We start from the raw sequence: 14,366 nt of genomic DNA, 5'->3' as shown, positions 1-14,366 counted from the left end.
TTCAGGTCCTGCGTGCTAATTCTTTGTTTGTGAAGGGATCAAAGTGTCTCTTTGGTGTTCAGAAGGTTTCATTTTTGGGGTTCATCTTTTCCCCTTCTACTATCGAAATGGACCCTATTAAGGTCCAAGCCATCCATAATTGGACTCAGCCGACATCTCTGAAAAGTCTGCAAAAGTTCCTGGGCTTTGCTAATTTTTATCGTCGCTTCATCTGCAATTTTTCTAGTATTGCTAAACCATTGACCGATTTGACCAAGAAGGGTGCTGATGTGGTCAATTGGTCTTCTGCTGCTGTGGAAGCTTTTCAAGAGTTGAAGCGTCGTTTTTCTTCTGCCCCTGTGTTGTGTCAACCAGATGTTTCGCTTCCGTTCCAGGTCGAGGTTGATGCTTCTGAGATTGGAGCAGGGGCTGTTTTGTCGCAGAAAAGTTCTGATTGCTCGGTGATGAAACCATGCGCCTTCTTTTCCAGGAAGTTTTCGCCTGCTGAGCGAAATTATGATGTGGGCAATCGAGAGTTGCTGGCCATGAAGTGGGCATTCGAGGAGTGGCGTCATTGGCTTGAAGGAGCTAAGCATCGCGTGGTGGTCTTGACTGATCATAAGAACTTGACTTATCTCGAGTCTGCCAAGCGGTTGAATCCTAGACAGGCTCGTTGGTCGCTGTTTTTTGTCCGTTTTGACTTTGTGATTTCGTACCTTCCGGGCTCTAAAAATGTGAAGGCGGATGCTCTGTCTAGGAGTTTTGTGCCCGACTCTCCGGGTTTATCTGAGCCGGCGGGTATCCTCAAGGAAGGAGTAATTGTGTCTGCCATCTTCCCTGATTTGCGGTGGGGGCTGCAAAAATTTCAGGCTAATAAACCTGATCGTTGCCCAGCGGAGAAACTGTTTGTCCCTGATAGGTGGACGAATAAAGTTATCTCTGAGGTTCATTGTTCGGTGTTGGCTGGTCATCCTGGAATCTTTGGTACCAGAGAGTTAGTGGCTAGATCCTTTTGGTGGCCATCTCTGTCGCGGGATGTGCGTTCTTTTGTGCAGTCCTGTGGGATTTGTGCTCGGCCTAAGCCCTGCTGTTCTCGTGCCAGTGGGTTGCTTTTGCCCTTGCCGATCCCGAAGAGGCCTTGGACACATATCTCTATGGATTTTATTTCAGATCTTCCCGTCTCTCAAAAGATGTCAGTCATTTGGGTGGTCTGTGATCGCTTCTCTAAGATGGTCCATTTGGTACCCTTGTCTAAATTACCTTCCTCCTCTGATTTGGTGCCATTGTTCTTCCAGCATGTGGTTCGTTTACATGGCATTTCAGAGAATATCGTTTCTGACAGAGGTTCCCAGTTTGTTTCGAGGTTTTGGCGAGCCTTTTGTGGTAGGATGGGCATTGACTTGTCTTTTTCCTCGGCTTTCCATCCTCAGACTAATGGCCAGACCGAACGAACCAATCAGACCTTGGAAACATATCTGAGATGCTTTGTTTCTGCTGATCAGGATGACTGGGTGTCCTTTTTGCCTTTGGCTGAGTTCGCCCTTAATAATCGGGCCAGCTCGGCTACCTTGGTTTCGCCGTTTTTCTGCAACTCTGGGTTCCATCCTCGTTTCTCTTCAGGGCAGGTTGAGTCTTCGGACTGTCCTGGTATGGATACTGTGGTGGACAGGTTGCAGCAGATTTGGACTCATGTAGTGGACAATTTCACCTTGTCCTAGGAGAAGTGTTGTGAATTCTGTGGCAGAGTTCACTCCTGTGGTCACAAGTGGTACTGCAGCTTCTGAGTTTCCTCCCTCAGGTGATCTGGTGAGGTCGTTAGCTGCTTCTCTACTTAACTCCACCTGATGCTTTGATCCTTGCTTCCTGTCAATGTTCCAGTGTTGGACTTGTGTTTCTCTGGATCATTCCTGTGGCCTGCTGCTCTGCATAGCTAAGTGCTTCTTTGCTATTTGTTGCTATTTTTTCTGTCCAGCTTGTCTATTTGTTTTGCTGGAAGCTCTGGGACGCAAAGGGTGTACCTCCGTGCCGTTAGTTCGGTACGGAGGGTCTTTTTGCCCCCTTTGCGTGGTTTTCTTTAGGGTTTTGTGTAGACCGCAAAGTTATCTTTCCTATCCTCGTTCTGTCTAGAATATCGGGCCTCGCATTGCTGAATCTATTTCATCCCTACGTTTGTCTTTTCATCTTACTCACAGTCATTATATGTGGGGGGCTGCCTTTTCCTTTGGGGTATTTCTCTGAGGCAAGGTAGGCTTATTTTTCTATCTTCAGGCTAGTTAGTTTCTCAGGCTGTGCCGAGTTGCATAGGGAGCGTTAGGCGCAATCCACAGCTGCCTCTAGTTGTGTTTGGAGAGGATCAGGAATTGCGGTCTACAGAGTTTCCACGTCTCAGAGCTCGTTCTATTATTTTGGGTTATTGTCAGATCACTGTATGTGCTCTGATCGCTATGTACATTGCTTTACTGAATTGCCTAACGCAACAGTACAGGAAGCCAAAAGTACTAATGATTCTCAATAGAGGGAAAAGAGAAGTTCTGAGACCATTTTTTTTCCTTTGCACTGTGATTTGTCTTTTTTTTCCCCTAGACATTTGGGTGGTTCAGGACACAGGTGTTACAATGGACATTAAAGGTCTGTCTTTATGTGTAGATCAGCTCACGGCAAGAGTTCAAGATATTCAAAATTTTGTGGTTCAGAATTCTTTGTTAGAACCGAGAATTCCTATTCCAGACTTGTTTTTTGGAGATAGAACTAAATTTCTGAGTTTCAAGAATAATTGTAAACTGTTTCTGGCTTTGAAACCTCGCTCTTCTGGTGACCCAGCGCAACAGGTTAGGATCGTCATTTCTTTTTTGCGTGGCGACCCTCAGGACTGGGCATTTTCTCTTGCGTCAGGAGATCCTGCATTGAGTGATATCGATGCGTTTTTCCTGGCGCTTGGATTGCTGTACGATGAGCCTAATTCAGTAGATCAGGCAGAAAAAAATTTGCTGGCTCTTTGTCAGGCTCAGGATGAGATAGAGCTATATTGCCAGAAATTTAGAAAATGGTCCGTGCTCACTCAATGGAATGAATCTGCGCTTGCAGCCATTTTCAGAAAGGGTCTCTCTGAAGCCATTAAGGATGTCATGGTGGGATTTCCTATGCCCGCTGGTTTGAGTGAGTCTATGTCTTTGGCCATTCAGATCGGTCGACGCTTGCGTGAGCGTAAATCTGTGTACCATTTGGCGGTATTACCTGAGATTAAACCTGAGCCTATGCAGTGCGATAGGACTATGACCAGAGTTGAACGGCAAGAACACAGACGTCTGAATGGGCTGTGTTTCTACTGTGGTGATTCCACTCATGCTATCTCTGATTGTCCTAAGCGCACTAAGCGGTTCGCTAGGTCTGCAACCATTGGTACTGTACAGTCAAAATTTCTTTTGTCCGTTACCTTGATATGCTGCTTGTCATCGTATTCTGTCATGGCGTTTGTGGATTCAGGCGCTGCCCAGAATTTGATGGACTTGGATTATGCTAAACGTTGTGGGTTTTTATTGGAGCCCTTGCAGTGTCCTATTCCATTGAGAGGAATTGATGCTACACCTTTGGCCAAGAATAAGCCTCAATACTGGACCCAGCTGACCATGTGCATGGCTCCTGCACATCAGGAGGTTATTCGCTTTCTGGTGTTGCATAATCTGCATGATGTGGTCGTGTTGGGGTTGCCATGGCTACAAGCCCATAATCCAGTATTGGATTGGAATTCCATGTTGGTGTCCAGCTGGGGTTGTCAGGGGGTACATGGTGATGTTCCATTTCTGTCAATTTCGTCATCCACCCCTTCTGAGGTTCCAGAGTTCTTGTCTGATTACCGGGATGTATTTGATGAGCCCAAGTCCGATGCCCTGCCTCCGCATAGGGATTGTGATTGTGCTATCAATTTGATTCCTGGTAGTAAATTCCCAAAAAGTCGACTGTTTAATTTATCCGTGCCTGAGCACACCGCTATGCGCAGTTATGTGAAGGAATCCCTGGAGAAGGGGCATATTCGCCCGTCATCGTCGCCATTAGGAGCAGGGTTCTTTTTTGTAGCCAAGAAGGATGGTTCGCTGAGACCGTGTATAGATTACTGCCTTCTTAATAAGATCACTGTTAAATTTCAGTACCCCTTGCCATTGTTATCTGATTTGTTTGCTCGGATTAAGGTGGCTAGTTGGTTCACTAAGATAGATCTTCGTGGTGCGTATAATCTGGTGAGAATCAGGCAAGGCGATGAATGGAAAACTGCATTTAATACGCCCGAGGGTCATTTTGAGTATCTAGTGATGCCGTTCGGACTTGCCAATGCTCCATCAGTGTTTCAATCCTTTATGCATGACATATTCCGTGAGTACCTGGATAAATTCCTGATTGTGTACTTGGATGACATTTTGATCTTCTCGGATGATTGGGAGTCTCATGTGAAGCAGGTCAGAACGGTTTTTCAGGTCCTGCGTGCTAATTCTTTGTTTGTGAAGGGATCAAAGTGTCTCTTTGGTGTGCAGAAGGTTTCATTTTTGGGGTTCATCTTTTCCCCTTCTACTATCGAGATGGATCCGGTTAAGGTCCAAGCCATCCATGATTGGACTCAGCCGACATCTCTGAAAAGTCTGCAAAAGTTCCTGGGCTTTGCTAATTTTTATCGTCGCTTCATCTGCAATTTTTCTAGTGTTGCCAAACCATTGACCGATTTGACCAAGAAGGGTGCTGATTTGGTCAATTGGTCTTCTGCTGCGGAAGCTTGTCAAGAGTTGAAGCGTCGTTTTTCTTCTGCCCCTGTGTTGTGTCAACCAGATGTTTCTCTTCCGTTCCAGGTCGAGGTTGATGCTTCTGAGATTGGAGCAGGGGCTGTTTTGTCACAGAGAGGTTCTGGTTGCTCAGTGATGAAACCATGCGCTTTCTTTTCCAGGAAGTTTTCGCCTGCTGAGCGAAATTATGATGTGGGCAACCGAGAGTTGCTGGCCATGAAGTGGGCATTCGAGGAGTGGCGTCATTGGCTTGAAGGAGCTAAGCATCGCGTGGTGGTATTGACTGATCATAAGAACTTGACTTATCTCGAGTCTGCCAAGCGCTTGAATCCTAGACAAGCTCGTTGGTCGTTGTTTTTTGCCCGTTTTGACTTTGTGATTTCGTACCTTCCGGGCTCTAAAAATGTGAAGGCGGATGCTCTGTCTAGGAGTTTTGTGCCCGACTCTCCGGGTTTATCTGAGCCGGCTGGTATCCTCAAGGAAGGAGTAATTGTGTCTGCCATCTCCCCTGATTTGCGGCGGGTGCTGCAAAAATTTCAGGCTAATAAACCTGATCGTTGCCCAGCGGAGAAACTGTTTGTCCCTGATAGGTGGACGAATAGAGTTATCTCTGAACTTCATTGTTCGGTGTTGGCTGGTCATCCTGGAATCTTTGGTACCAGAGAGTTAGTGGCTAGATCCTTTTGGTGGCCCTCTCTGTCGCGGGATGTGCGTACTTTTGTGCAGTCCTGTGGGATTTGTGCTCGGGCTAAGCCCTGCTGTTCTCGTGCCAGTGGGTTGCTTTTGCCCTTGCCGGTCCCGAAGAGGCCTTGGACACATATCTCTATGGATTTTATTTCTGACCTTCCCGTTTCTCAAAAGATGTCAGTCATTTGGGTGGTCTATGATCGCTTTTCTAAGATGGTCCATCTGGTACCCTTGTCTAAATTGCCTTCCTCCTCTGATTTGGTGCCTTTGTTCTTCCAGCATGTGGTTCGTTTGCATGGCATTCCAGAGAATATTGTTTCTGACAGAGGTTCCCAGTTTGTTTCGAGGTTTTGGCGAGCCTTTTGTGGTAGGATGGGCATTGACTTGTCTTTTTCCTCGGCTTTCCATCCTCAGACTAATGGCCAGACCGATCGAACCAATCAGACCTTGGAAACATATCTGAGATGCTTTGTTTCTGCTGATCAGGATGACTGGGTGTCCTTTTTGCCTTTGGCTGAGTTCACCCTTAATAATCGGGCCAGCTCGGCTACCTTGGTTTCGCCGTTTTTCTGCAATTCTGGGTTCCATCCTCGTTTCTCTTCAGGACAGGTTGAGTCTTCGGACTGTCCTGGTGTGGATACTGTGGTGGACAGGTTGCAGCAGATTTGGACTCAGGTAGTGGACAATTTGACCTTGTCCCAGGAGAAGGCTCAACTTTTCGCTAATCGCAGACGCCGTGTGGGTCCCCGACTTCGTGTTGGGGATCTGGTTTGGTTATCTTCTCGTCATATTCCTATGAAGGTTTCCTCTCCTAAGTTTAAACCTCGTTTTATTGGTCCGTATAGGATTTCTGAGGTTCTTAATCCTGTGTCTTTTCGTCTGACCCTTCCAGATTTTTTTTCCATACATAACGTATTCCATAGGTCATTGTTGCGGAGATACGTGGCACCTATGGTCCCATCTGTTGAGCCTCCTGCCCCGGTTTTGGTGGAGGGGGAATTGGAGTATATTGTGGAGAAGATTTTGGATTCTCGTGTTTCAAGACGGAAACTCCAGTATCTGGTTAAATGGAAGGGTTATGCTCAGGAAGATAATTCCTGGGTTTTTGCCTCTGATGTCCATGCTCCCGATCTTGTTCGTGCCTTTCATGTGGCTCATCCTGGTCGGCCTGGGGGCTCTGGTGAGGGTTCGGTGACCCCTCCTCAAGGGGGGGGTACTGTTGTGAATTCTGTGGCAGAGTTCACTCCTGCGGTTACAAGTGGTACTGCAGCTTCTGAGTTTCCTCCCTCAGGTGATCTGGTGAGGTCGTTAGCTGCTTCTCTACTTAACTCCACCTGATGCTTTAATCCTTGCTTCCTGTCAATGTTCCAGTGTTGGACTTGTGTTTCTCTGGATCATTCCTGTGGCTTGCTGCTCTGCATAGCTAAGTGCTTCTTTGCTATTTGTTGCTATTTTTTCTGTCCAGCTTGTCTATTTGTTTTGCTGGAAGCTCTGGGACGCAAAGGGTGTACCTCCGTGCCGTTAGTTCGGTACGGAGGGTCTTTTTGCCCCCTTTGCGTGGTTTTCTTTAGGGTTTTGTGTAGACCGCAAAGTTATCTTTCCTATCCTCGTTCTGTCTAGAATATCGGGCCTCACTTTGCTGAATCTATTTCATCCCTACGTTTGTCTTTTCATCTTACTCACAGTCATTATATGTGGGGGGCTGCCTTTTCCTTTGGGGTATTTCTCTGAGGCAAGGTAGGCTTATTTTTCTATCTTCAGGCTAGTTAGTTTCTCAGGCTGTGCCGAGTTGCATAGGGAGCGTTAGGCGCAATCCACAGCTGCCTCTAGTTGTGTTTGGAGAGGATCAGGAATTGCGGTCTACAGAGTTTCCACGTCTCAGAGCTCGTTCTATTATTTTGGGTTATTGTCAGATCACTGTATGTGCTCTGATCGCTATGTACATTGCGTTACTGAATTGCCTAACACAACAGAGAAGGCTCAACGTTTCGCTAATCGCAGACGCTGTGTGGGTCCCCGACTTCGTGTTGGGTATTTGGTTTGGTTATCTTCCCGTCATATTCCTATGAAGGTTTCCTCTCCTAAGTTTAAACCTCGTTTCATTGGTCCATATAGGATTTCTGAGGTTCTTAATCCTGTGTCTTTTCGTCTGACCCTTCCAGATTCTTTTTCCATACATAACGTATTCCATAGGTCATTGTTGCGGAGATACGTGGCACCTATGGTTCCATCTGTTGATCCTCCTGCCCCGGTCGTTGCAGTATGACACTCTGCCACTAAGGGGAGTGATGGTACGTCTGATGGCACTGAAGGAATTCTACTGACCAGGTATCACCAGCACACTTTACACTTCACACGCCGGCCACTAGGGGGAGAAAAATGCTTTATTTATTGGGCCACTCCTCACACTGGTAAAACTAGGATAGGAAGTTAGTGAGAAGCTGACTGGGTTGGATTCAGGCAACATCCCGTGGCAGGGGGTGTTGCAGGGAGAAGACACAGGGGGGTCCCTGTCAGGCGTGGGAACCTGGCAGGTGCCTAGCGAACAGAGCAGAACGTAACGGAACCACGCCTGCGCACCCCGTGACACGAAGGGAAGGATAATTTGGAACAGTGAGAAACGAGATCAAGCACAAAGGAGAACCAGTAGGAGTCGTGCCGTGAGACCGAGGCAACATCCTACTGAGGCGCATAGCCGGTGGCCGGAACACCGTGGGAGTAACTGACTCTAGGCCTTACTTCGAACTCCGCAGGACAGTTAATTATAGGTTGGCTGTCTACCTTAAATTTCCTACAAAGACATAGGGGGTAACGCGTGGAGAGGGGCGTCTCTAGGGTCCCGGAAGAGCTCTGAGCCTTCTCATCATACGGGTGCGTCCTAGCCATAACATACCTGGGGAACGAGAAACTAGTAACATCTGGAACAAGCGAGAGAGAATTAGAAAGAACGAACGAACGAGAACAGCAGTTGTGAGGACTATTCCGAATTCTCAGCAGGGTAGCACTACAACACACAGGCGCTAGTGGTAGGCACTGATTAACACCTGCAAAGAGAACTCTGGAAGTGCCCATCGGACCGGCCAGTCTCAGATAGCCCTATTAAGCGTGCTCTGGATTGAGGATCCTGAAGTCTTCAGTAAAGAGTTAAAGAGACTGCAACCTTGTGTCCTCATTATTGACTGCACCTCACACCATCACCATCCACCTTACTGGGAAGCCCTGGGGACATACTTCACCTGTGGGAAAGTATACCATCCAGCTGCCATTCCATCACCCCAGCGGACCCAACAGCAGCGTCGGTCACCCTGACCGAACACCACAGGTGGCGTCACGAATCCCTGATAGACTGTACTACCTTTATTGGACGCCCCTTAGCAGGGTCGCGGACCGGGTCTAGCCACCGTGACAGCCTCAGAACTGAACCAGAGAGGCCCGGTACCGAGAACTCGTGGCCCTGTGTCTGGGGGCGCTCCATTGGCATTCTGAGACATTCAGTGTTCAGTGGGTCTGGAGCCAGTAGCTTCAGAGAAGTGGTTTTGTGTTAAACTGTACTGAACATGGCTGTTATATCCTCAGTGGGAGGATCCCCACAGCTGCAGATACTGTGTACAATTTTGTTTTTCTTTCCTGTTTTGCCTGAAGGGTTGTGTTTATTTTTCACTTTGCGCTGGTTTATGCCACATGTATAATAAACCAGCAGATGATTTAAAAAGGCAGTATACCTGTGTCCACCTCTGTGTGCAGCTGAGTGAGCTGATCTACCACAATAGATTTTGGGAGATATAGCTACAAACTTCCAGAGGAGGGGGGATAAGGCCCCTTCAGGGGGTGCAAAAGGGTGTGACCAAGCAAAAGGCTAAAGGCTTGTGTGAGGCCATGTGGTCACTCTCTTTTATGTTTGCTGTTCACTTTGAAAGTGGGAGCCACGTCGAGTAAGGTGCTGTGAAGGAACTAGGAACCAGCTGGCAGCTCATGCCCTTTGCGGCCAAGTGCACACATGGTCGAACATCAAATTTAATTTACATGATTCATTTGCTCATATCTTTTGTACTTCACCCATATTTTCATATCTGACCATTATATATGTATAACCATTGTGTATACAGTGTATTGTATAGTGTGCCCTCAAGGTGATTAAATATATAATTTAACCTTGGGCTGGTCTTTTATCTCAATCCACAATTGCACAACTTGCCAAGCTACCAGGGCTGGTTTCTGGCCTGATATAATCTGGTTAGAGGACCTAGTTTATATCTAACGATGAACTGGTGGCAATCCCACCTGGCAGCCAGTTAACTGTTTCACTGGTGCTAATGAAAGCCTGTCTGGGTTGTGAGTGAATGTGGTGCCATGTCAGCGACTGCATTGGCCACATTCTCTCACTCCCTATGCCTCCCTGATCCCGTGTGGACAAGGGTTGTCTGTGTAAAACTGTACCAAGCTGACCTTCCGTGTCATGTTGGTGAAAGGGGGGAGACTGCACTATGTGATCCGTCTGACGTAATAATGACTAGAGATAAGCGAATATGTCCGGAAAACGCTTGCTAAACATAAATTTGGCATGAATATAGCACATTCAGATTCGTGATCGGAAACACAAGCATTTTTCTTAAAATCGGAAAAAGTCAGTAAAATTTGGTAAACGTGTGTGAAAATAATTGCGTTGCCGCTAAAATATTTTAAAGTAGATGATAGATAGATAGATAGATAGATAGATAGATAGATAGATAGATAGATAGATAGATAAAAAGCCGGCAATTCATCTTCTGCGTACAGTAACATCACAGCGGGACCTGACAGGATAGAATAGACAGATTACATACAGTATACACATAGAATAGGTATATATACAGTGTGGCAAAAAAGTATTTAGTCAGTCAGCAATAGTGCAAGTTCCACCACTTAAAAAGATGAGAGGTGTCTGTAATTTACATCATAGGTAGACCTCAACTATGGGAGACAAACTGAGAAAAAAAAATCCAGAAAATCACATTGTCTGTTTTTTTAACATTTTATTTGCATATTATGGTGGAAAATAAGTATTTGGTCAGAAACAAAATTTCATCTCAATACTTTGTAATATATCCTTTGTTGGCAATGACAGAGGTCAAACGTTTTCTGTAAGTCTTCACAAGGTTGCCACACACTGTTGTTGGTATGTTGGCCCATTCCTCCATGCAGATCTCCTCTAGAGCAGTGATGTTTTTGGCTTTTCGCTTGGCAACACGGACTTTCAACTCCCTCCAAAGGTTTTCTATAGGGTTGAGATCTGGAGACTGGCTAGGCCACTCCAGGACCTTGAAATGCTTCTTACGAAGCCACTCCTTCGTTGCCCTGGTGGTGTGCTTTGGATCATTGTCATGTTGAAAGACCCAGCCACGTTTCATCTTCAATGCCCTTGCTGATGGAAGGAGGTTTGCACTCAAAATCTCACGATACATGGCCCCATTCATTCTTTCATGTACCCGGATCAGTCGTCCTGGCCCCTTTGCAGAGAAACAGCCCCAAAGCATGATGTTTCCACCACCATGCTTTACAGTAGGTATGGTGTTTGATGGATGCAACTCAGTATTCTTTTTCCTCCAAACACGACAAGTTGTGTTTCTACCAAACAGTTCCAGTTTGGTTTCATCAGACCATAGGACATTCTCCCAAAACTCCTCTGGATCATCCAAATGCTCTCTAGCAAACTTCAGACGGGCCCGGACATGTACTGGCTTAAGCAGTGGGACACGTCTGGCACTGCAGGATCTGAGTCCATGGTGGCATAGTGTGTTACTTATGGTAGGCCTTGTTACATTGGTCCCAGCTCTCTGCAGTTCATTCACTAGGTCCCCCCGCGTGGTTCTGGGATTTTTGCTCACCGTTCTCGTGATCATTCTGACCCCACGGGGTGGGATTTTGCGTGGAGCCCCAGATCGAGGGAGATTATCAGTGGTCTTGTATGTCTTCCATTTTCTAATTATTGCTCCCATTGTTGATTTCTTAACTCCAAGCTGGTTGGCTATTGCAGATTCAGTCTTCCCAGCCTGGTGCAGGGCTACAATTTTGTTTCTGGTGTCCTTTGACAGCTCTTTGGTCTTCACCATAGTGGAGTTTGGAGTCAGACTGTTTGAGGGTGTGCACAGGTGTCTTTTTATACTGATAACAAGTTTAAACAGGTGCCATTACTACAGGTAATGAGTGGAGGAGAGAGGAGACTCTTAAAGAAGAAGTTACAGGTCTGTGAGAGCCAGAAATCTTGATTGTTTGTTTCTGACCAAATACTTATTTTCCACCATAATATGCAAATAAAATGTTAAAAAAACAGACAATGTGATTTTCTGGATTTTTTTTTCTCAGTTTGTCTCCCATAGTTGAGGTCTACCTATGATGTAAATTACAGACGCCTCTCATCTTTTTAAGTGGTGGAACTTGCACTATTGCTGACTGACTAAATACTTTTTTGCCCCACTGTATAGATTGCACACACACACATATACTGTATATATGTACAGTGAGGGAAATGAGTATTTGATCCCTTTCTGATTTTGTAAGTTTGCCCACTGACAAAGACATGAATAGTCTATAATTTTAAGGGTAGGTTAATTTTAACATTGAGAGACAGAATATCAAAAATAAAATCCAGAAAATCAAATTGTATACATTATATAAATATATTTGCATTTTGCAGTGAGAAATAAGAATATGATCCCTCTGTTAAACAAGGCTTAATACTTTGTAGCAAAACCCTTTGTGGCAAGCACAGCAGTCAGACTTTTTTTGTAGTTGATGATTAGGTATGCGCACATTCCAGGAGGAATTTTGGTCCTCTCCTCTTTGCTGTTCATTTGTAAATCATTAAGATTTTGAGGTTGTCGCTTAGCAACTCGGAGCTTCAACTCTCTCCATACGTTTTCTATGGGATTAAGATCTGGAGACTGGCTAGGTCACTCTAATACCTTAAAGGGCCACTGTCACCCCCTGCAGCCGTTATAAACTAAAAGAGCCACCTTGTGCAGCAGTAATGCTGTATTCTAACAAGGTGGCTCTTTTAGTTTTGTGTTCAGGTATTACTAAAATAAAGCAGTTTGAAACTTTGCAAAAATACCTGTCTTTGTCCACGGAGGCGGGTCTGAAGCCTCCTCTGTGAAGCGCCCAACTGCCGTCACTCATCTCTTCTGGGGCGATGGTCGCCGCCCCCTCCGCGCTGTTTTCTTTTCAAATCCGGCGCCGGCGCTGTGTAAATATTTTGTGGGGCAGGCGCAGTAAGCTCTGGCGGTCTGACGTCCCAGCCAGGCTTGCAGACTGCGCCTGTGCTGGCAGTGCGGCCACCCACCTCGGTAATCCCTGCCCCGCACTGTGTTATGCATTATGCACAGTGCGGGGCTGGGATTCCTGGGCATGCGCACTGCATGTGTCAGCCACTCACCCAGGTCCCCCCGCTGACACACGCAGTGCGCATGCCCAGGAATCCCAGCCCCGCACTGTGCATAATGCATAACACAGTGCGGGGCAGGGATTACCGAGGTGGGTGGCCGCACTGCCAGCACAGGCGCAGTCTGCAAGCCTGGCTGGGACGTCAGACCGCCAGAGCTTACTGCGCCTGCCCCACAATTATTTATGCAGCGCCGGATTTGAAAAGAAAACAGCGCGGAGGGGGCGGCGACCATCGCCCCAGAAGAGATGAGTGACGGCAGTTGGGCGCTTCACAGAGGAGGCTTCAGACCCGCCTCCGTGGACAAAGACAGGTATTTTTGCAAAGTTTCAAACTGCTTTATTTTAGTAATACCTGAACACAAAACTAAAAGAGCCACCTTGTTAGAATGCGGCATTACTGCTGCACAAGGTGGCTCTTTTAGTTTATAACGGCTGCAGGGGGGTGACAGTAGCACTTTAACGTGATTCTTTTTGAGCCACTCCTTTGTTGCCTTGGCTGTATTGTTTGGGCCATTGTCTTGCTGGAAAACCCAGTCACAACCCATTTTTAATGTACTGGTGGAGAGAAGGAGGTTGTCACTCAGGATTTTACTGTACATGGTTCCATCCATTCTCCCATTGATGCGGTGAAGTAGTCCTGTTCCGTTAGCAGAGAAACACCCCCAAAACATAATGTTTTCACCTCCATGCTTGACAGTGGGAACGGTGTTTTTTGGGTCATTTCAGCATTTCTCTTCCTCCAAACACAGCGAGTTAAGTTAATGACAAAGAGCTCAATTTGTGTCTCATCTGACCACAGCACCTTCTCCCAATCACTCACAGAGTCATCCAGGTGTTCATTTGCAAAATTCAGATGGGCCTGCACATGTGCCTTCTTGAGCAGGGATACCTTTCAAGTACTGCAGGATTTTAAACCTTTACAGCATAATGTGTTTCTGATAGTTTTATTGATGACTGTGATCCCAGCTGCCTTGAGATCATTAACAAGTTCCCCCCTTATAGTTTTAGGCTGATGTCTCACCTTCCTCATGATCAAGGATAACCTACAAGGTGAGATTTTGCATGGTGCCCCAGATCGATGTCGATTGACAGTCATTTTGTATTTCTTGCATTTTCTTATTATTGCACCAACAGTTGTCTCCTTCTCACCCAGCATCTTACTTATGGTTTTGTAGCTCATTCCAGCTTTGTTCAGGTCTATGATCTTGTCCCTGACATCCTTATAAAGCTCTTTGGTCTTGCCCATGTTGTAGAGGTTAGAGTCTGACTGATTAATTGAGTCTGTGGACAGGAGTCTGTTATGAAGGTGATTACCGTATGTAAGACAGCTGTCATTAATGCAGGAAACGAGTTGATTAGGAGCGTCTAAGAGGTCTGTAGGCGCCAGAACCCTTAATGGTTGGTAGGGGTTCAAATACATATTTCTCACTGCAAAATGCAAATAAATTTATACAATGTGATTTTATGGATTTTATTTTTGATGTTCTATCTCTTAATGTTAAAATTAACCTA

The 14,366-nt window shown here is 46.1% G+C and overlaps 1 protein-coding gene across 1 annotated transcript in view; it reads left to right on the top strand.

Annotated features, from left to right (window-relative positions):
• ATP8B3 (ATPase phospholipid transporting 8B3) overlaps positions 1-14,366 on the top strand; it is a 652,733-nt gene that overhangs the window by 493,286 nt on the left and 145,081 nt on the right. The gene's annotated exons all lie outside the window — the stretch shown is intronic.

Source organism: Ranitomeya imitator, chromosome 1 (genome assembly GCF_032444005.1).
Source record: "Ranitomeya imitator isolate aRanImi1 chromosome 1, aRanImi1.pri, whole genome shotgun sequence".
NCBI lineage: Eukaryota > Metazoa > Chordata > Amphibia > Anura > Dendrobatidae > Ranitomeya > Ranitomeya imitator.
This window is presented reverse-complemented; position numbering and strand designations above follow the sequence as displayed.